Raw genomic sequence first — 23039 nt, 5'->3', positions numbered from 1 at the left:
AATATGCTGTTATAATGAAGATAGTACAGTGTGACAGTCTGCGCTGGGCTGGTCACGTGTCTAGAATGGCCGACGAAAGAGTAACCAAAATTATTTTAAGCATAGAATCAAGAAGAGACCGTAGACTTCGGAGTAGACATCGCACTGATAGATGTGCGCTATCGAGGATGATGCACGTTCAGCTGGTGTTCGAGGGGTTTGAAGAAAGGTAGTCCAGGATTGAGTACTGAAGGACCATAATTCATTCGGCGCAGGATCGATAACGGACCGTCGCCACTGAAGTAAACTAAGTATGGAGCTTAAACCGACAGTTCGACATTTATAAGTAGTCAAATAACTGCGGATGAAATACTAATTCTACTTTTAATTACTCAGAATTGAAGCTGGTAATATTTTCTGAGCTTGGACCCCAACAGCTGAACTTAAATGGTTTCATGAATCACGGGGCCCCAGCAATTGAACATTCGTGAGTCGTAGAAAAAGTTCAATTGAAAGAGAAATTTTGGTTTATAGTTCGGGGCCCCAATAGTCCCATTTAAAGCTGAATTTTCAATCTTCAAATAGGTTGATTTCATGAATCATGGGGCCCCAGCAATCGAACATTCGTAAGTCATAGAAAAAGTTTAATTGAAATAGAAATTTTGGCTAAACGTTCGGGCCCCAACAGTCCCATTTGAAGCTGAATTTTAAATCATCAAATCGGTTGATTTCATAAATCATGGGGTCCCAGCAATCGAACATTCGTGAGTCATAGAAAAAGTTTGATTGAAAGAGAAATGTTGGTTTAAAGTTCGGGGCCCCAATAGTCTCATTTGAAGCTGAATTTTCAATCATCAAATCCTGGGGCCCACCGGGCATTTGCCCGGTTGCCCGGTGGGCCAGTCCGCCCCTGCTTCCCACTCTCTAGGTAGTTCTCTAAGAGCGGTTTAGATCACAGTTGGCTAAAGATTTTTAACACTTTAGCCAACTTTGATTCAGACCATTCAGGATTCTCCAGATGTTTGTGCGAAATATAATTATGTCAAGTGGTCCCACTTCCTAGAACAGAAAGTGTGCCGGTGATGCACGAGGGGCGTCCAGATTTACTTTTAGAGTAACTTTAGAGTTGGCAGACGGCAATCCGCGGATACCCCAGCTTGAGTAAAGAGGAACGATACACGCTTATAATGTAAAGCGTTATTTCAATTACCTTCCCCTCCTTCATTCTCCGCTCACCCTCATTCAAGTCTTTATTTCATTACTTACTTCTACCGTCCCTTCCTTACTTACTTTATTTTTTCGGCGACAATCCGCTTATCAAATCTGGACCGAATTTAGAAGTTATGTGCACGCTTCTCAGTGTTGGGGCTGCCACTCTACAGTCGCCCCTAAAACCTACTGTTCACGTATCCTTGTCAACAGCGCTCATCCAACGGATACGGAGTCTGCCTCGAAGTCGACGACCTCTGTCTGGTTCTCTGTTGAATATCGGTTTCACTGGTCTGTCGTCCGGCATCCTTGTTACGTGGCCAGCCCACTGTAGCCTGCCGTGTTTTATTCGCCTCGCAATAGCAGCATCTTTATATACTTTGTTAATTTCATGTACAAGAATTGAACTCAGGATCTTACGCTCAAAAACACTTTCTTTCAACGTCCACGCTTCGTTGCCGTAGAGTACCACCGGGAGAAATAGCATCTTATAGAGCACGAGTTTCGTAAGAAGTTACATGTTACGGAACCTTTGCTGGCTGCATAATCCGCAGGAGGCCCTGTTGGCAGCTGTTATCCGCCTTTTTACTTCACGGCTCACATCGTTGTCACACTTCGCTAACGTACAAGGTAAACAAATTCATCGACCACTTGAAACGTATTTCCATGTATCACCACCGCAGTTCCAACACCCGTAGGGCTACCACGCTCTCTATCAGCAACCATATACTTTGTTTTGGCAACATTTATAACAAAGCCCTATCCTCGCAGCTTCCTCCTTAAGATGCGTGTACCATAACTCTACGGATGATATCGATGCTATCCGTGAATCTTAGGAGCATGTGCTCGTCACCTTGCTTCAAACCATTTAACGTCACAAACGCTACTCCAGCGTTTGATTTCGAACCATCAAGGGTAGCACGCATCAGCCTAGTTAGTTTTATTGGGAAACCATGTTCAAGCATAATCCGCTACAGCGCATTTCGTTTCACTGAATCGTACGCCGCTCTGAAGTTTACCCAAGCAACAATGTGAGTTTTATTGTAGTTTTATGGCAGTTTTCATGACCAATTTTGGTTTTCAATGCCATCATAAGAGGGTGATAAAACCCAAATTGTTACTTGGGTACCGTCCCCTCCATCGATTGTAAACAATACCGTGCTAAAGTAATCAAAACAAAACAAATAATTTGAAAAAATAAAGAAAGCGTGAGGAAATATGTAAAACAGGTCGTACAAAACTTCAGGCGGCGTGAAGGTCAAAGTGCGGGTTTTTGGAAATGAAGGAGATATAAAAATAAATAAAAATTACAAAACTAACTTTCACTTTCATTCTTCGTGCAACGTAAGAACTATTGAACTACTAATATAGTGTATATATTAACTACATTTAATACCATTTATTTAATGGTAATTGGATACAAATTCGAGTTTTGCGAATTCATTTTGTCTGTTGCAATTTTATCGTGGATACTCTTTAATATACAAATGCATTACCAAAATAGAAAAATGGCAAAGCGTTAGTTACTGCAACGGGTATTGATGAATTCATAAAAAAACTTTGGGAAATTGAATGTGAGGTCGGAATAAGTAGTTATGCCGAGTACCGATACTAGTACCGATATGGCAGCTAAATCATAGACTACCGTATTTTTTTAATTTCATTGGAAAACTACTGTTTTCTTTACAAAGCGAGCCGTTTGTTATTTGTCTCATGGCAAATATTACAATAATTATGTGAAATTTATAAATTGAATATTCCGGAGAAATGCAAGATGACCGGAAAAACTTTTTTCCTTCATTTCTAAGCTCTATTGTACCTCTTTACATGACCATGTCATTTGTTATTTGTTTCATGGCAAAATTGGAGGAATGTTACTTGATAAAAATGGCAAGGTTTGCTGAAAAATCAACTTTTTGCGAAAATATGATTTTCATTTTTTATCTATTTTCAACCAATCAAATATGAACGTATCCGTATTTTAAGACCTTGTGTCCATAGTGGCTCCGTTTCGATGGGAATTGCTCAGTAGGCAAATGAACCCCAAAAAGATTGCACGGACCCTACGAGTGGCATTATATAGTATATCACTATTCACTATTCGTTGTTAGCAATAGCCCGTGGTAGATCAACGGATCTCGGGGTTGCTCGAAGGACTTATTTCTTCAGTCGGCGATAGCCCGATTGGGGTCGCATTGAATACACTAAGTCTGAAGTCGAAATGGCTTGCTTTATTATCCGAAGGGTTTGCTTTTATAGTTGAATTTTGGTGGAAAATATCGGTAATGCATATCGATATTTTCCCTATTCTAAATGCATTCTTAAAGCTAAAAAGAGATAGACTACTGGGAGAGAAAGATTCTTTGTTCGATACATTTGGTTCTGGAATTGTAATTTGAATCCTTACTGAACACCGAGTCACATCGGCCACCGACGGGTCGGAGAGACGGCTCAGCAGAATGTGTGCACTTGTGAAGTGTATGTTGGCTGTGTTGGCTTAGGGGCTTCTAATTTGTCGACTCTTATGGGAGGATCAGATCTCGTGGCTTCTATATTTACCTAAAACTGTAATACTTAATTAAAGTTGCAGTATTTCTAAGTATGACAATTGATTTATATGGGAAAAAGATGATATTCGAATTTTCAAATGGAACTGTACACGAAATGTTATAGTTAATCTTCACGGGAAATTATCAGTCATTAACTTTTCGTCGGAAATCCCAATTTCGGAAACAGTTTTTGGGCCCAAAAGCGGAGTTCTGTTTATAGAAATGTATTCACTGCATTCTTCTTGCCAATTTGAGCACAGCAAATTGCAAAGCAAAGCAAATGAACAAAATTTTAGTTTCAAACAAAAAAACTGCTTTTGAAATGTACAGAATCCATGGCGGCTAATTTCACCTTAATAAAGAGTGGATTTAAAACTCCTAAATGTTGTCTAAATCTGAAGCTTTGTTCACAGGTAGGTTGTTGTAGGTACTGTGTGTTTAATGATGCCAAAAACGACAAAACTTATTTTACTTTCATGGAAATCTATGAAAATATACGAACTTTTCAGCTAAATATTTAAATTAAACGAGTCAAAATTTCTTCCCAATAGAGCGTTCAGTGGCGCGAAAAAATCTTTCAAAGTCAAAGCATTTCTTCGCATATTTGCATATTTAGAAGAGTATAACGTAAATTGGATGCTTGTACGAGAGAGAGGAAGGCCAAAACATTGAGTGCAAAGCTGATTAACATGGAACAGTTTTGATAAAATCTACAAGGACGAAGTTGTCTCCGTTCCTATAACCCAAAGTGGTCCTATTGTTGGGTATTATTCTCGATTATCAGGAGACAACATGATGAAAGTTCAGTCGATGAAAATCTTCATCTCCGACCGTTATCAGCATAGCATGAAATGTTTAGGGTGGATAGAGGTATCGAAATGAAACGAAAACTTTCATTGCCATACAAGGATATTCCAATTAGGCTTATATTTTCAGAAAGTACAAACGATGAATGCTTGCTAATAATTGTTAGATTTGAACGCAAAAGTAATACTATCGGTAATATAACACTCAATTTGTAAATTTAGCACTTAGACTACCAACAAACGTTTGAGCCTTTGCTCCACTAGTGCGGAAGTGTTAGTTGAAGCAAAATACAGGCAACTACAGTAGCAAGATCACTATTTCAAAGAGTGATAATTACGCATCTGACTCCACAGTTTCTCGAACCGTTTGGACATAAGAGCTCTAGAGCAAAAGCAAAAGAGCTGTTTCGACAGAAATAACTAACTTGCTCTACACTGGTCTGGTGAGTAGATAAATTGCTGACCATCAAGCGTCATTAAGCATTAAACAGAAGATTAAAGTGCAAAATCCATGCTGGAAAACATACCCCAGTTCAGTTGCCGAAATTTTGTCCTCTGTCGTCGTAAAGTCGAATTTTCCGGATCGTACATGAGTTTGAGATTTGAATAATCGCCATCCGTCTTGTATGTGAGTGCGTTCGCAGAACGTGTGTGGTGGATGTTAAGTGGACCTACATAACCCTTTTTGCAGTTTTCTCTAAACTGAACTACTAACTTAGGTACAAGAGGCATGCACGGTAAACTGTGCAGTAACCAGATAAAGTTCAACTAGATAAAGTTTCGATTTTTTCCCTCGCTGACTGCAGAAAGCAAGTACTAACTAAGTAAGTATAAGTTTCACTGGAATGTTGTGTACATGACAGGAAGCACTAAATTTCAGCAACTTTTCCATGCAGGTCAGTTCGGTGGGAAGGACATGCAACTTTTATCGGCAAAACAATGATGATGATGATAATGTTGTTGCTCTGAGGAAAATCGTGCAAAACTAACACAATTTCTAATGCATCTTTTTGCACTTTGCGAACTTTTGTATACTAAAATGAGTTATTTGTCATTTTATAAACATAAAATACATAAAAGTCAATAAATGGGAAGTTCACAGGAAACAAATTTACAGAAATTTTCATCGGTTTGAGCGACTTTTTATTCTGAAGAATGCCTCCAAGTATTTATTCTACAAAATCTTTTAGTACTTCTATCCATCTGGCAATTTGTTGTTCAAATGACATTTTCTCGTTAAACCCATACTGTATAACAAAGTTTATAACTTTTCCATTGAAAATAAGAACATTACCTATTCCGGGAAACGATTTCAAAACCAGACTCCAATTTTGCAACGTTGATCAACCGTCAACTTCCCGTGTCGGTACGCACTCGCTCCCATCAAGCGATCTCCCTCCGCAGGGACTTGGAACGTAGATACCGATGATGGTACGGAATTGTGTCATCTGCCCTGCAGGCAAGCGAAAGTGTATCAGGCCGCGAAGATATGTCCAACCAGTATCACAGCTGACAGCCTCACTCGGATCCATCAGGACTCCGACCCAAACACATACACACGCACACACAAACAAGCTGAAAACAGAAAATTATGCAAATTACACAGAACTGCGCCGGAGGAAGGGTGGCCTCGTAAGCTGCTGCTGGTGCGACCGTTTCAGGTTTTGAGATTGAATTTTCGTACGAGTAATGAAATGTCAGTCCCGATAACTTGCACAGCCACCCAGCCAGCCACCCAGCCAGCCAGCCAGCCAGCCAGCAAGCCAGCGCAAAGGAGGACGAATGCGTAAACGGAATCAGGATCACCCACTCCGGCATCATGTGCCCTCCCCAGTCGCAGTCGTGCACTTACCACAGAGTGAAAATTTGAACATTTTGTCATAACGCGGTACAGCAATTCAACTTCGTCGTTGTTTGTACATTCACTTGGTAGGAATGCAGCAGCGTCGTTCTGAACGGTTTGTTTTTATTCTTAATTTTATTAGTGATTCTCTCTGTTTTCACACAGCTGTTATAAATTTAAATTTTTCTCGATAAGTGAAGCAATGATTGTAGTGCTTGTGGTAATATGAATACAGTTTCGTGTTCCTTGTTTTTTCCCTAGTTTCTAAATACCTTAACTGTAGTTCAGATTATTTTACCTATAAATAAATAAACAAACAACAGAACCACGTCGCCATCAGCATCAGCAGGTATGAAAACTGTCTGTGATATTCCAGTGCCCCCGTTGTGTCCTCCCGATAACGATAATTCCATTATTCGCCCGAACGCCCGAACTAAAGCGGAAGTTATGCTGGAACTTGTGCACTCGACTCACTCGATGTAAGTTGATGAATAATTCACCGGCACTGTCAGTCCTCCATCAGTCAATTAGAACAATCGCAGACACAAAACGGTGTCGGTGGCGAGGTGAGGTAGGCAGAAAGTAAGATTGCTCTTCGTAACTTTACGTGGTCGCGCCAGAGTACCAGAGTGTTTTCCCCGAAAAAGGTATTATCCGCTCGTACGTTACTTGATAAGGCAGTCTCCTTAACCTGATAGAATAATTCCAGCATGAAGCATAATATGTCAGTATTCGGCGAAGGCTTTAGTGCTGGCTTCAAACCGCGTACGTCCGTAAATTTGTTTCTCTGAATGCGGGGCAAATTCTCCATGCATTCTAATAGGAGATGATTATTAGGTATTACCATTGATATGGTTTACCCAGAAAGTCTGTTTTCATATTAACAATATTCCTTTCAGCTTGCCTCACAAACATTTTGGCTAAAACCTTGTATGTGTTTGTACCAATGCCAGGGGCGGCTCATGACGGTTTGATGTTTTCGCAATCTAGAGAGCGTCTCCACTTCCGATTAGGAACGGCTCACAACAGCGTCTGATTAGGAACGGGCGTAACGTCTCGGCACTAAAACCAAGGTAGCAGTCTCACCATGAGACTCGGTAGCATCTGTGTGTTGTCACTAGAGAATTTTTTCAACTATCGTCGAGCGTGGGTTAATCGCTTCATTGATTTCGAAGTACGATGCTGGCCTTACAAGCCGGTCGTCGTATGTTCGAGTCTCGGCTAGGCGGTGCTGCTACATAATGTCAGTAGGATCGTTGCATTAGCTCCGTAATCGTCCTTTACTCTAGTAAATAGCCGGCTGTGAAATCTGAAGGGTCAAGTCTTAGAAAGACGTTTAAGCCCAAGACTTTGCTTTGCTTTTTTGCCGAGCGTGGAATCAGTCCATCACGATCCTAAGGAGAAAAAAGTGCCTGAAGGAAGACAGAGATTTTGAAGAACGAAAACAACTATTTTAGGCCAAAGATATGGGTAAGTAGTGAACTAATCATGTGAAGGCTACATACTGAAAACTGACGTGGCTGGAATGAGGAAGTGAATGTATCACAAATACTAAGAACATAATTTCGCATTTTTTAGGAAAATATATTCGTAAAACTATATCCGCCCTGATAAAAAGTTCATATAATTTAAAAACATTCGCAGCCTTATTTTCTGCCGTAAAAGTTGTTATTACGAATGGTTCGTAATTAGTACGAGAGCACATTCGTAGCACATTTCGCACCAGAACACATTTGATGAACGGTTACAGTCTGGTATCGTTATCGACAAGATCGAGCTGCGAAGATTGTATCTAAGACATGAAATACTTGTGCAATTATGACCTGGTTAACATGCTGCAGTCGTCGTGGGTCTGGTGGCTGTTCTTTCGGTGATATGACAAACGACTTCAACTTTGATCCACGATCATGTAAACATTTTTTCTGATGAAAAAGAGGTCTCGCTGTTTTCCGTTAGATGTCGATATTATACTATTTTTATCATGAGCTTCGTTTAATTCGTTGAACATTCCACAGAGGAGTATTTGGACCAAAAAGCTGGTCAAAATGAGGAAAGTTGAAACTCGTTCAATCCCCCCCCAATTAAACCTCGCTGTCTTTCCAGATACCTATCACACAATGTAACGTTAATTTTGAAACCATTTGTCTTGTTTACATCTTGCATAGAGCTGTCAAACTTCGAATAAAAATGGGCCATCTATTTTCGCTCATGTAGGTAAGGATGTTGCCTTTCACATTTCTAAGGCTATATACATCCTATCGACCGGCTGTAAAAAGGCTTTTGAATCTCAAAGATTTTACAATTATTTGTTGATATAGACTTTAGATTTCAATGAATATAATGATGACAAGCGAGCAGTATTTATTATAGCAAATTAACACAAATATGTTACTACTTTAAAGTGATATTTGTTTATGTTCTCACCTTTTCTCATCACAATCTTTGATGCCATTTGATAGCTTAGAGTCCCAGGAAGAACGTTGTAAGTTACATTTTTGCAACTTTTTGCAATTTCATGAAATAAAAACTTTTTACTAAATGATGAAATATTCAATTTTGCAGCATTTTTCTTATGATAAATTATACTATCATGTAATTTCAAGCATTTGAAAGATAAATTTTATGTCATTGTGCTTGTGAGACACCAGAGGAATGCTCTATAAAGTAATTGAACAAGAAATTTTAGGTATTAAAAGAGAAATTCGCCAAATTTCTTTAATTTCTATCAAATTTGTGCATGCTTTGAGTCTCTTTATTACGTAATTCATTCGATAAGCGTATTATCAGTCAAAAGTCCTGTTTTGTAAGAAGAATAAGTACATACTGGATCTGGATTAGGTTTTCCTGTGATAACTTGCGGAGGGTCACCCATCGAAGGGATTCAATAATGGACCGAGAGAGAAGCATGCGCAGGAAAACGAGGGCAAGTGTTTAAGATCTCACCTCTCTCTCTCTCTCACTCACTCACTCTCCCTCACTCTCTCACTCTCCACAACTCTCCACACACCACACATCTCTCTCTCACACACATCCCTCTTTCTTACCTCTCTCTCTAATACACACCTGTCTTTCTCACCTCTCTCCTTCTCATCTCTCTCTATCTATCTTACCTCTCTCTCATTATATCTCTCCCTTTATTCAGACAATTTCTAAAAAAGTTTCCATTCTTCAACTACAGAAAAGCAATATCAGAAAAGTTGTGCTACACTACTAGGTAGATACAAACATAATTCCATAAAAAATTACTTCATAGAACTAATGATACTATTTTTCAATCATTACCGCTTGTTTACTCTAACAAAAATGATTAATAATACTTTTGACCAACTTTTCGGCTCAAATACTCCTATGTGCATTCGTTTAATGCACGAAGCATTTTTCAGAACACAATTATTTGTACGGATACACCCTCGTTTATAAGTACGAAACATTCAGATAAATTTCACTTCGTGGTAGAAAACAACAAAAGAATACGTAAAACAAACGTCTGTTTTCGTGCTGTAAATCATGTTTTTTTTATAGTGAAGGAGGTGTTTGACAGGTGGAAGAGTAGTTCTTTGATGAAGACCTCAAAGATGAAACTGCAGAAGCGGGCGGAATGGAAGTTAACCTAAGAATGCTCATAAAAGACGGTAGTGTATCGGCACCTCAAACGGGAGATTGTGTTGCTCAAGGCCAACAGTGTCACTTTTAAGGACCAAGAAACGCTGACAACGGTTCAACGCTGGGTTTTTTTCCAAGACTTAGGGGGAGGAGAAGCTAGCGGAGAATTAGATGGAAGGAGCTGTTTGTCCCATTTACACTCCGGGTGATCGGTTCGACTACTGCAACTATCGCGGCATAACGCTGGTAAACGCCACTTACAATGTACTCTCCCAGATCCTATAACGCCGGATGTCACCGATAGCACAAAGTTTCGTAAGGAATTATCAGGCGGGCTCCATGGGAATTCGGGCAACCACGGACCAAATTTTTACCATCCGACAGATCTTGCAGAAGTATCGGGAGTACAACGTATATATGTATGACCGCATTTCAAGGTCAAGACTAAAAACATGAGATTAGTCTAGTACAACGTACCCACGCATCACTTCTTTAATGATTTCATAGCAGCATACGATACAGTCGATCGAGACCAACTATGGCAGACAATGCACGAACACGGGTTTCTGGATAAACCGACGCGACTGACCAGAGCTACGTTGGATCGAATGATGTGTTTCGTGTGCATCTCGGGGACACTCTCGAGTCTGTTAGAGATGCGGCGAGGATTGAGCCAAGGTGACGGCTTATCCTGCATGATGTCCAACATCGCACGTGAAGTGGTTAGGTTTAAGAGAAACAAACGCACCCCTCCCACGAACCGTAACCGTGGATGGCGATGAACTATAAGTGGTAGATGGGTCCGTGTATTTGGGATCGCTGGAGACCGCGGACAACAACACTAGTAAAGAGATCCTGCGGAGTATTCAACCGGGACGTCGGACCTACTTTGCCCTTCGCAAAACGCGGCGATCAAAGAGCATACATCGCCGTACGAGGCTGACAATATTCAAAAGGGGTTATATCGGTAGTTTTTTATTAACTTGAAGCTGTGACACTGACGCTCTTGAAAAACACAGGCGCTCTTTGCCATATTTGAACACTAGGTGCTCCGGACGACATTTCGTTGAGTACAAACTGAAAGCGGAGAGTGGCGGAGGCGTATGAATCATGGGCTAGAGACACTACTTAGAGAGATTCCCATCGTACGTCTGCCCGAAGTCAGTAGGCTACGGTGGTGCGCCGGACACGTCATAAGGATGCCGACAGTGCGATATAACCAGTTCACTTCAACAACTCCACCGACACCAGGAACAGAGGGGCTCAACGTGCAAGATGACTCGACCAGGTCGAAAAAGATTTGCGACTTCTGTGATGACTGGGAAATTGGCGACGGTTGGCCCAAGATCGAGTTGAATGGAGACGACAGCTCGAAATAGCACGAGGAATATCGACGATGACGACGATATTGAATAGGACTTTAACTTGAAGCTTAAATTGATCTTAAATTAAAATCTGTGAATTTGCCATAGAAAGCGAAACTAAAAAGAGACACATAATTGAATCTGAAGTTGCAGTCGAAAGAGGACTTCAAATGTGATTTCAAATTGAAGTGGAAATGGAACTCAAAATGGAACATGAAATAGGATATGAAATGTCACATGAAATAAAACATAAAATAGGACATGAAGTAGGGCATGAAATTTTACTTCAAATTAAAGTTGAAATTGGATTTAAAGTTGAATTATAAATTGGACATGAAAATGGGCACGAATTTGAATGCCTGGTCGTTCAGTTTACACGAATCTGATTGAATTTACTTCGTTTTCTTCTTCGGCAATGGAGGACAAAAAGAAAGTTGATGTAATTTACATTGGCGTAGCCAGGAAATTTCCCAGGAGGGGGCCTAGGGGGAGCTTTCCAAAACATGTTTGATTTTGATCCTGTTACTCTGCCTATCACCGATACCACAAGGTTTTGTAGGGAAATACCAGGCGGGCTTGATGAGGGTCCGCGCATCACATGTTTATTGATTTCAAAGCAACATACGATACAATCGATCGAGACCAGCTTTGGCAGATAATGCACGAACACGGTTTTCCGAATAAACTGATGCAACTGAGCATGCTCTGCAGAGCTACATTGGAGAGAGTGTTGTGTTTCGTGTGCATCTCGGGGATACTTTCGAGTTACTTTGAGACGCGGCGAAAGTTGGGACAAGGTGACGACTTATTTTGCATGCTATTCTACATCGCACTTGAAGGGGTGATCCGACGAAATCGAAATCGAGTGTTCTAAACATAAATGCGGCCAAGACCAAATACTCAAAGGAAACAAACGCGTGCCTCTCGCGGACGGTAACTGTTGATGGCGACGAACTAGAAGTGGCAGATGGGTTCGTGAAATTGGGATTGCTGGGGCACACAGACAACAACACCAGTAAGGGGATCTAGTTGCGCATTTTAGCGGGAAATTAGGCTTCCTTTGCTCTTTGCAAAACGCTATGTTCGAGCGGAAGGTACTGCGGATGATATTTGGCGGATTACAAACTGAAAGCGAAGATTAACGGAGACGTATGAATCATGAGCCACAAGCACTGTTTGGAAAGATTGCCATCGTCATCTGACGAAAGTCAGTAGGCTACAGTGTGACGAAAACAGTTCTCTTCAACAACTGCACCAGCATTAGGAACAGGGAGGCTCAACGTGCAAGATGGTTCGACCAGGTCGAAAGTGATTTGCGACTTCTGTGACTCGGAAATTTGCGACGAGTGGTCCAAGACGCAAACAGCATGAGCAGCATGAGCTGAGGTGGCTACTAAGCTACTGACAACGACGACAACTACGCTTTTGCGATGCCTAGTGAAAAAGAATATATCTACACAGAGGGAACATATATACACAAATTTTTTCCCGGTTTCCAATTCCAATGAGGAAAATTTCTCGAGGAGGCCTGCAGAATTCTGGAGGGGGCCTGGTACCCCAGGCACCCCCTCTAGCTACGCCAATGGTAATTTACATGGAAGCTGATTTTGATAGAATTGACCATGCAATATTACTGCGTAAAATTTCCCATCTGGGGGCATCTCAACACATGATTCGTTGGCTAAGTTCATACTTGCGCGGTAGAGTGCTGCGTGTGAAGCTTGGATCCTGTATTTCTTCGCAGTTTACGAACATGTCTGGAGTTCCGCAAGGTAGCAATATGGGCCCGCTGCTTTTATTGTTGTTTTTCAAAGATGTTACCTTCCTATTGGGTGGTGGTTGCAGATTTCTATATGCTGATGACTTTAAATTGTCTTTGCCTGTTGAAAAAGTGGATGATTGTCGCCGCCTTAAAGCTTTGCTCGACGTATTTGTTATATGGTGTAAACAAAACTGGCTTGCAATAAGTGATGCGAAATGCGAGGTGAAACTCCTCCCCGCAATATTGTCTCATTGTTTTTTATTTGATTATAGTCACCGTAACAGCTTGGATCATTCGTGAAGCTGGGATTCGAATCCGGGTCCTTGGTGTGAGTGGTGTGAATGCTAACGACTACACCAGGATTGACCCCTTATTGTCTCATTCTCACTGTAATTTAAGACCCTAGTAACACTTTTACAATTTTAATTCTCAAATAAACAAAGGTAAAACACAAAATTGGCGTTAATTTAGTATTCGTCGTTAGAAAAAAGTCAAAATGGTTATCGACGTCGTCAAAAACAGAACACAGTGCTTGGATTGGTTCGTGTTGTCCGTATTATGTCCAGTGAGACATCTTCGTAGCGAGAAAGGTTTCAAGGGTCTAACCATCAGGCACAAATCTCACCATTTTGTAAACTTGTGTAAAGATTTTGCACTTGTTGTCAGTTTGTAGCGGATCGCAGAGCGATAAATGTTTTAGGATCGTCAGTGTATAACAATTTGCTGCCAGGCGGTGTAATTGAGCGCTTGAGCAAAACCCATGTTGCTTGTTACCATGCTATAGTTGAATTGCTTGAAATTGAAGTTGGAACGTGACTATAAATGAGACTTCAAATGTGACATGAAATTTTACTTGGAATTGGAATTCCAGGTCATGCCACCAGAAATCATTTTGTTTTGCATCAAAATTAATAGAGAAAGTGGTGTAATTTAAACCATTTCAATTTTTTCTTGTTAGACATTAAATGTGTAATGTAGAATAATATTTTCACAGGTTACACTACTAGGTATATGTTTTATTTCATTTTTTTAATTTTTCCGAATATATTTAATGTTCCGATAAACCAACATTGCATCATTTCTTTTACCTTTGTTTATTTTTCTTTAATCTATTTTACACTTGTTAATTTTGTTACTGAATTTAATTTCATTTGAGTCAATTTTACTACATCCGCAATCCAGTTCAGCTAATTTAATTAATCATTTGTTTATACACTTCAAGCTCGTTCCAGTAACACGATGAAGAGATAACGGTTAATAAATTTTGTGTTTCCCTGAAAAAATGTCCTATTTACTGGATTCCTAATTATCCAATTAGCAGTGACCTGCCTCCGAAAAGGGTGTAAACCGCAGAATCAGTGAACCGAAAATCCTCGTCATCATCGTCCTAGTGCAAATCGAATCCCACTCTTCTTGCCCGTTCATTGCAGACAGCTGCGAGACGCCAAAGTATGTCGTCGCAGACGCTAGAAAAGGATGACGATGACGACGGCGGCGGCGGCAGCGTTGACGACCACGCCGCCGCGCCGTGCCGGTAGGATGGGATCGATCCAAATGTACGATGCCGGCAATCGAAAGGACAAATGGGACGCGGGCGTAAGTCTGTGTCTGTGTGTGTGTGTCCGCGTTTGGTGTAAAAAGATGTCGTAGTACAGACATAGTGGCGTCTTTAATGTTTTATTATGAATTTATGTAAGCAGCAGTGCCCTTCTATAGTTGTTTATAGAAATATAGATATGTATATATAGAGCGGCCGAGTCATCCGTGGTGGGGGCTCACAGAGTTTACCACTTTGTTTTGCTGGAAGGTGCATGGAATGGATTTTGGAGAGCTCTACGTGAGGGCTTGTTAAGGGGGTGTTCTTCAGTGGCGCAAAAAGGACGAGACAAGTTATGTATCGTATCATAACTGAGCAGTATGAGTTTCAAGGTCTATCTCGAGTAACTATAAGTATAAGTATGATACTAAGAAATGCACGTAACTTGCATAAGTTGTCTTTGCGCCACAGAACTCGGTAACACTGTTCTTAGCTATGAAGTGGAATATTTGGGTTGGCACGTTATCTCATGATGAGGTAACTAGCGGATGGCATCTGCAATTGTAAAATGTTGAACTAATTGTGGGTGGCATAGTTTTGACCAAGATCATGTTAGGTCATGCGGAATGTCTGACCGTCAATGCAGAATGTTTCGTAATTTCGTGTTTCGATCAGGTAAATCGCAATTAAATCAAGTAGTTCGAGACATTTAACTATCGAATGGCTAGCCTCGTTGGATTTTCCTACAAAGCAGTAAATTAATTATTCATTTCGCATTAGACTCGATTGTTAACCATCAAGAAGAGTTTTAGTATCGTATTGTTCGTGCAAACTATATAGTTTCCTGATAAAATCAGCAGCTACTTCGTTTGCACATTACCGTGCATAGTTAATCAATTCGACAAACATCAGCAATTACATCAAACGAGCTCGGTCTGCACGCAAATGTATGCACAACACACTTACTCCTTCCAGAGGCAAATCTGAAAATTAGGATAAATGTTGCTTTGCTACCCCCCACCCTGAGACGTCGTCAATTCGACTACGTAAACTGTACTGCTGATGGCGGCCCACTTGTGCCTCATCGTTACACGCGATCAGATAAAAGCGTCAAATATTTACATAACTTTGATTAGACCACGCCTCGCTGCCTTCCCCCGGGCAGGCAGGTTCCCACAGTCTAGCCAGGGCCGGTTTGCCAGTGCCTCTAAAAAGTCATCCGTTGGCGGTTGACGACAAGCTTTTCCATCTCGCCAGCACATAGTCACGTTTTAATAGCTTAGCCGTCGCTAAGCATTCCGTCGCGTCGTCGTCGTCGACGTCGTCGACGTCGTCGGTTGGTGTCCGGGTGATTCGGTTACAATTATGATCAAGAGATTGTAAAATATCCTCCGATGATTTGTCAACAGTTTTGTTGATGAACCATTTACTTGTGGACAACATGTTGAAAATTGGCAGGCTGGAATTAATTATTAAAAGCTCAGCTGGGATGAATTCTAACCAACGAACGTTGATGAGATTTTTAGAGAAAAAAAATCTGTGGGTCACGCTTGCCATGAGTGGGGCAGTCAAACCGGTGGCACCGGTCGCTTGAGACAGGAGTGTAGCTTGATGTAAAAATCGATACGTTTTTCATTTTTCGGTTTTCACTTTTAAAATTTTGGTTTCAGTTTTATATTTTGCAATTTTCATTTTTCATCTTTCATTTTTTAGTTTTCATCCTTCGTCTTTCGTTTTTCATCTTTCATCTTTCATCTTTCATCTTTCATCTTTCATCTTTCATCTTTCATCTTTCATCTTTCATCTTTCATCTTTCATCTTTCATCTTTCATCTTTCATCTTTCATCTTTCATCTTTCATCTTTCATCTTTCATCTTTCATCTTTCATCTTTCATCTTTCATCTTTCATCTTTCATCTTTTTAATGATTTTTTAATTCGTGATTTTTTATTTAGGATTTTCAATTTTTGACTTTTGAGTTTAAATTTGTGCTTGTTGATTTATGATTTTTAATTTTTGTTTCGTGACTCTTGATTTTTAAGTTTTGATTTTTTAATTTCTGGTTTGGATTTTCAGAAATCAAACAAAAAGAAACCGAAAATGGACAGAAAATTGATTAAAAAGGGATGAAATATGAATATAAAATGGACCGAGAATGAATTGAATGGACTGGAAATATTGAAAATCTGTTAGAAATGTGAGATTAATAAAAAATTGACAAGAAATAAACATCAGGGACGAAAGGGATAAAAAATAATAGACAGAAGAGGGTCAGAAAATGGATAGAAATTGGACAGGTAACTGACCCAAAGTGATTAGAAAATGAAAATGGGTGAAAATGGAAATGAAAATGAGTGAAAATGGACAGAATATGAAAGAAAAACAGAAAATAGGCAGAAAACTTCGCAAATGGACAAAAAATGAACCGAACAGTTCTAGAAAGTGGACAGGAAGTGGTCAGAAAATAGACAAAAGTAGTAGCAAATGAATAGAAATGGACAGGTGATGGATAGGAAATTGACCCAAAATAAGGCCATTGCAAATTATTTTTAAAGTTTAAAAAATTCTTTCGTTTTTGTCTTTTTTCGTAGATTTTTGCGTGGAAAATAACGTATATATTAAAAGCAAAAAAAATGCCTAAAATCTATTTTTTTGCTCGATTAAAAAATTATCTTTGTTTTTTTTCACCTCCCCCCCTTCAGTGGGCCCATACCGGAGGGACAAAAACTTTTTAAAATATTTGTAATGGCCTAACTAGCAAAAAAAAAAAGAATAGAAAAAGGGTATTGAAACAAAATGAAGAGAAAAAACTAAAAATAAATAACATATGTCATAGTTTGTCATAGAATCACATAGAAAATAGTCAGAAAATGATTAGAAAATGACCATAAAATGAAGTGAAAATAGGCAGAAATCGTACGGCAGGGACAGTATGAATGGGACGTGGAGAATCAGCTGCCCCTGAGGCAGGTGGCGCACAGGGATACAATTTTTGCATTACTTTGTCTACTTCTTCTTCATATTCGCCCTTGATTTTATTCACGGGCGGGAGTACGAGCCGTCGCGAGTTATTGGTATCAGCAGATCGGGCTGCAACGACGAATGACGAGCGACGATTGTAGCTTCTAGCTAAACACACACTCGCAAAAACACGTTGCAGTGCATGCAGAAATAACAGCGGGGGTTTTAAAGGGATACTTATGCCGGCGTGTTCGTTAGAATGAGTAGGCGTGTGTGGGAAATTAGACCACACGAGTGTGGGCTTCGCAACACTAGGTTAGAAAATAGTTTTTTTTTGCGAAAGTAGGAGACCCCGAAGTTTGTGAGATGTGCTCTAACAAACTCCAGAATCAAATTGGCTGAGTATTCCGTTCTGATTCAAACTTGAAACAGTCTTAAACTTCGAACACTTACAATAAAATGCTCACTAGTACCGCTCATATGATAAAATATTATGTTTATTGTATACCACCCGACAACCGTGTTCGTTAGAATGTCCTCTATACGGTGGTATACAATAAGCATAATATTTTATCATATGAGCGATACTAGTGATTTTATTGTATGTGTTCGAAATTTGAGACTGTTTTTAGTTTGAATCAGAACGGTACATTAGATTGATAGAATAATTTTTGGTTTTAACTTTTTCATTTTTGCCCTTAGATTTTTCAATGAGTGGTTTTTTAATTTTCGATCTGATTTTTGGATTTTGGAGATTTTTGACCTTTGATTTTCGATTTTGTGATTTGAGAATCTTCGTTTTTGGTATTGGATTTTTGATCTTTAGATTTCGATTTTTGATTTTCTATTTCTGGCTTTTAATTGTTAATTTTTGGTTTTAGGTTTTCAATTTTGGATTTCAATGGAATTAATGCAAATCGAGCAAGAAACAAACGATGCCTAGTTTCACGCGAACGAGTGTGAGAAACATAGCATCTAATAATACTAATACACGCACGCGTGCGCACAACTTCGCAACGTCTTTCTGCACAGTCCGCTCACGAAGTCAGCGACTCATGAGTTTTCCGCAACCCGTGAGCGCAAGCCAATGTATGGATACACATTTTACTTGATTTCTTCTTATCTACTTCCTTCATCTTACGCCTTCGCTTTACACACTTAAAAAAAAGTGCCGAAGTCGGCTAAATTTTGCCGAGATTTGAACAGCCGAGCGTTCGGTAAAAATTTCGGTTTTGCAAATCGACGTTAACGGATCTTTACTAAGGTTTGGCATCATAAAAAATTTTACCGAATGCTCGGCTGTCCAAATCTCGGCAAAATTTAGCCGACTTCGGCGCTTTTTTTTAAGTGTGTACGCACGGATAAGAGCGCACGATCGGTATCAACTGCTCGGCTTGAAATGGCGAACGATAGTGATGACTGTGGCTGATAGCATGAAAGACTAAGAGTGGAAGTTCGAAAGAGATGCTCTTGCCAGAGTGTTCCTTAGAACGAGAACGCCTGTGTACGAAAATTAGACCACACGAATGGGGGCTTCGCAAAATTGTTGTCAAATTTGGATTTTTGATATTTAATTTTTGAATTTCGGATTTTGAACTTTGGTTTTCGATTCACGATTTTTGATTTTTAATTTTTGATTTTTGATTTTTGATTTTAGAGTTTAAAATTTTGTCTTTTAATATTGGATTTTCAATTTTTAACGTTTGGATTTTCTATTTTTAATGTTTGAATTTTCATTTTCGATATTCGATTTTCAATTTTTGATTCAGTTTTTTTGACTTTTGATTTTTAATTTTTGTTTTTTGATTTTCAATTTTCAACTCTTGATTTATGGTTTGTAAGTTCTGATTTAGATTTTTAATACAGTGGGATTTCGAATTTGGTATGGTTCGATTTTGGCATGCCCCGATTTTAGCAACAAAAGTATCCGTTTTTGGAAACACAAAAAATTTCCCTTACAAAAATATGCTTAAATATCAACCAGTTTTCGCATACATGCTTTAAATGACGAAAAAATGATGCCCTCAGTGTGTTCATGAAAAAAAAGTTTGCTGTTATAGAATGTTTCGAACAATTATATTTTTATGGCCGTAGGACTATGTCTTACCGCAGGTTGCCAAAAACTTACTAGCACCGGACGGATAGCTCTTGGCGGACTTTTCAAGAATAAAACGGTTGCAATCGTTGATTAATAATATTTACTCAATTTCTAACGCATTTACAATCAATTTTTTCATATCGAAAAATGGCCTCGATTTTGGCATGGTTTCGATTTTGCCAGTATAGGCGACACGCATTTGTTGCCAAATTCGAAATCCCACTAAATTTAAATTTTTGTTTTCAATACTCAATTTTTGATTTTCGAGTTTTCATGATTTGATTTTTGACTTTTTGTTTGTTTTTAATGTTAAATTTTTCTTTTTAAACTTATGATTTTTGGGCTTTGATTTTAGAATTTTGGGTCGTTAGGTTTCAGTATTGGTATTCTATTTATGATTTTTGTATTTCATTTTTGATTTTTGGTTCTTGACTTTAGATTGTTGATTTTTAATTGTTGTTTTCGATTCTTGATTTTTGTTTTCTTAGTTTTGAATTTACGTTTCTGAATTTTGAGTTTTAATTTACGATTTTTGGTATTGGATTTTAGTCTTTGATTTATTGTTGTTATTTTTAATTTTTGGATTTTGAGTTTTGACTCATGATTTATGATTTTTGGCTCTTAATTTTTTGAATTGTAAGTTTGATTTGTTTGATTTTTGATTTTTGATTTTTAAATTTTGATTTTTGTCTTTTGGTTTTAAATTTTTGATTGTTAATACAATTGGGTTTTTGAAACATTCGATGATTTATGATTTATGATTTATGATTTATGATTTATGATTTATGATTTATGATTTATGATTTATGATTTATGATTTATGATTTATGATTTATGATTTATGATTTATGATTTATGATTTATGATTTATGATTTATGATTTATGATTTATGATTTATGATTTATGATTTATGATTTATGATTTATGATTTATGATTTATGATTTATGATTTATGATTTATGATTTATGATTTATGATTTATGATTTATGATTTATGATTTATGATGTATTTATGATTTTTGATCTGCGGTTTTTGTTTTGTAATTTTTGTTTTTTGATTCTTGATATTCGATTTTTCATTTTTGGTTTGAAATTTTCGATTTTTAAATTTTGATTTTTGACTTACGTTAGGTTACGTTGATGTCAAAAAATCTATTATACAGATTTTGATCAATGTGATTATGTCCAGAAACTGTCTAAGTGGACTAAAAGTGCACTCATTCTGCAATATGCAGATATCTAAAACATTGCACAGAATGTTTCATTTAATCAGAATCAGAAAAAAATAACAGAATTCGTTTATTAACTTTTGTTTCAGTTAGTGACATTCCATTAGACCATTTTCTCGTTAGCAAAATGTCATAACCGTTTCAAAGCTGGTATTCATCGGTACAACATAGGATCATGTTTGTGCTCTGGCACAAGCATTGCCGAATAGTTCGTTTTCGATTCGCGACTGTTCCGATTTTCCCTCGCCCTTCTACCGATTTTTCGTCTGATGTGCACTGCTTTCTCATTCAATATGCTTTCGAAGGTTGATTGATTTACATCAATATTGGGACGGGCCAATAACGCTACTAGCATCCTGGTAAATGATACTGTCTAGTCGCACGGTTCGAATTTTAGTTTTGGCGAACCAAGTTCGCTACTCGAAGCGAATGCCGTCTGAATGAAAGTGCGTGTCTGGCATGATTGCTATGACGGTAAGAGGATCAATGACTTCGTGTTTCTGTCATCAGGCATCAAAGTATTTATGATTGGCGGTTGGGCTGTTTCAACAGTCGACTGAAATAAAAAAAGAAGCTATGGATCCTCTGCCTAAATTGTGACATGTTACGCTTGTTCGATTTTGCTTTTCAAATCATGAAACAAACGCGAAAAATAATCCGCAAAATGCATCTCTGAAAAGGATCGGATAATAATTAACGTAAACTCTCATTTGTAATTCAGAACACTAAATTGAAAACTGCATCCTTCCTGCACTGCATGGCAAGCAAGCAAGCATTAGTTTTGCTTTTGTTTGCAAATAGGAGCCACACTAGTGCGCAGTGTTATCCTGTGATGTGTATGTTCGCCCGAAATAAACACCTGCTCTACTGGATGTACTAACAGTCCCAATCCGCGTCGGAGGACAACATCATTTTGTGTGGACCAACATTCGGTAATCTGATTAGGGCGGAAACTTTCTCGTCCCGGTATGGTCAGGGGTATGATGGGGTTGACTAACTATTCCTCCCGCAAGAGTGGAGAGCTACCGAGCTACCGGGGTGCAGAAAGGAAAGCTTTGTTGTAAAACTTTCTCCGCCAAAGTGCTGAGCACCTGGTGAACCGCAGGCCAGATCTCCCTACTCAGTCGTTTAAAGTACATGTTTTTAGATACACTTTCCAACGCCCGTCGCCGTCGTCGTCGTCGTCGTCGTCGTCGTCGCAGTCCCGGTGCAAAATCCCTACAGTCCTTTCATTGTGAAAAACTAAGGCTGAGTGTTGTTCTCTCCGTTCAGCCAGGCGGGTGGTATCTTTATCCATCGGGTTTAGTCTTTCCAGAGCGTCGGGAACACTTTATCATTTTCGCCAGTTTCTTCAAGTACTGTTGCAGGAACAGAATAGATAAGGGCATACGGCACTTATTCTTCCACTGCTCGCTCGGTGCCGGTGTATGGTCATGAATAACGGGCGCTCTTTTGGAGCTGCTTGTATACCATATCGCGTCGAATGAAGGAGAGTCACTAAGTGTGTCCTTAATATTATTCATTGGAAAACTCTGCTGCTTACTGGACCATCAACGTGCATCGGCGAGTGAAAAGGGATACGAGCAGCGCAGCCGTTCGTTGTTGGTGGAGTGCTGGTTGTTGGTTCAATGTGCTACTGATGGCTGATGACAGATCAGCAGCAATCCGCTTGCCGGGCACCTAGCGTTGCGAGTAAAACTTTATCTTGCATCACTCAGCGAAGGGCAAGCTTCGTTCTGAGTTCGAAGCCTTTATCCAGTTTTAGTGCATAGCTTCGAGCAGTGCGTGTTTTCTGGACAGTTTAATTTTTATTTTTTTTAAATTGTTGTTGACAAAAGATTTAGAAATGTATTAAATAATCCCTAGAGTGACTATTCAGGAATATTAATTCAAGACAAAATTACTTTGACTTTACTAAAAGTTTTAATGACCACCTACCAATTATAAAGGATGAATACTGTAATTTGCGCACTAATCCAAAGTATTAGACCAAGCAAGCAGCATCGATATGCATAAATTATTTGAATCTCAGAGTTAAACGTCTGTTTTGCGGCAACAATTTGCAACGCTGCTGCTTAGACTCTCGAACATAATTGGTA

This window comes from Sabethes cyaneus, chromosome 3 (genome assembly GCF_943734655.1).
Source record: "Sabethes cyaneus chromosome 3, idSabCyanKW18_F2, whole genome shotgun sequence".
Classification (NCBI taxonomy): Eukaryota; Metazoa; Arthropoda; class Insecta; order Diptera; family Culicidae; genus Sabethes; species Sabethes cyaneus.
Note: the sequence above shows the minus strand (reverse complement) of the source record.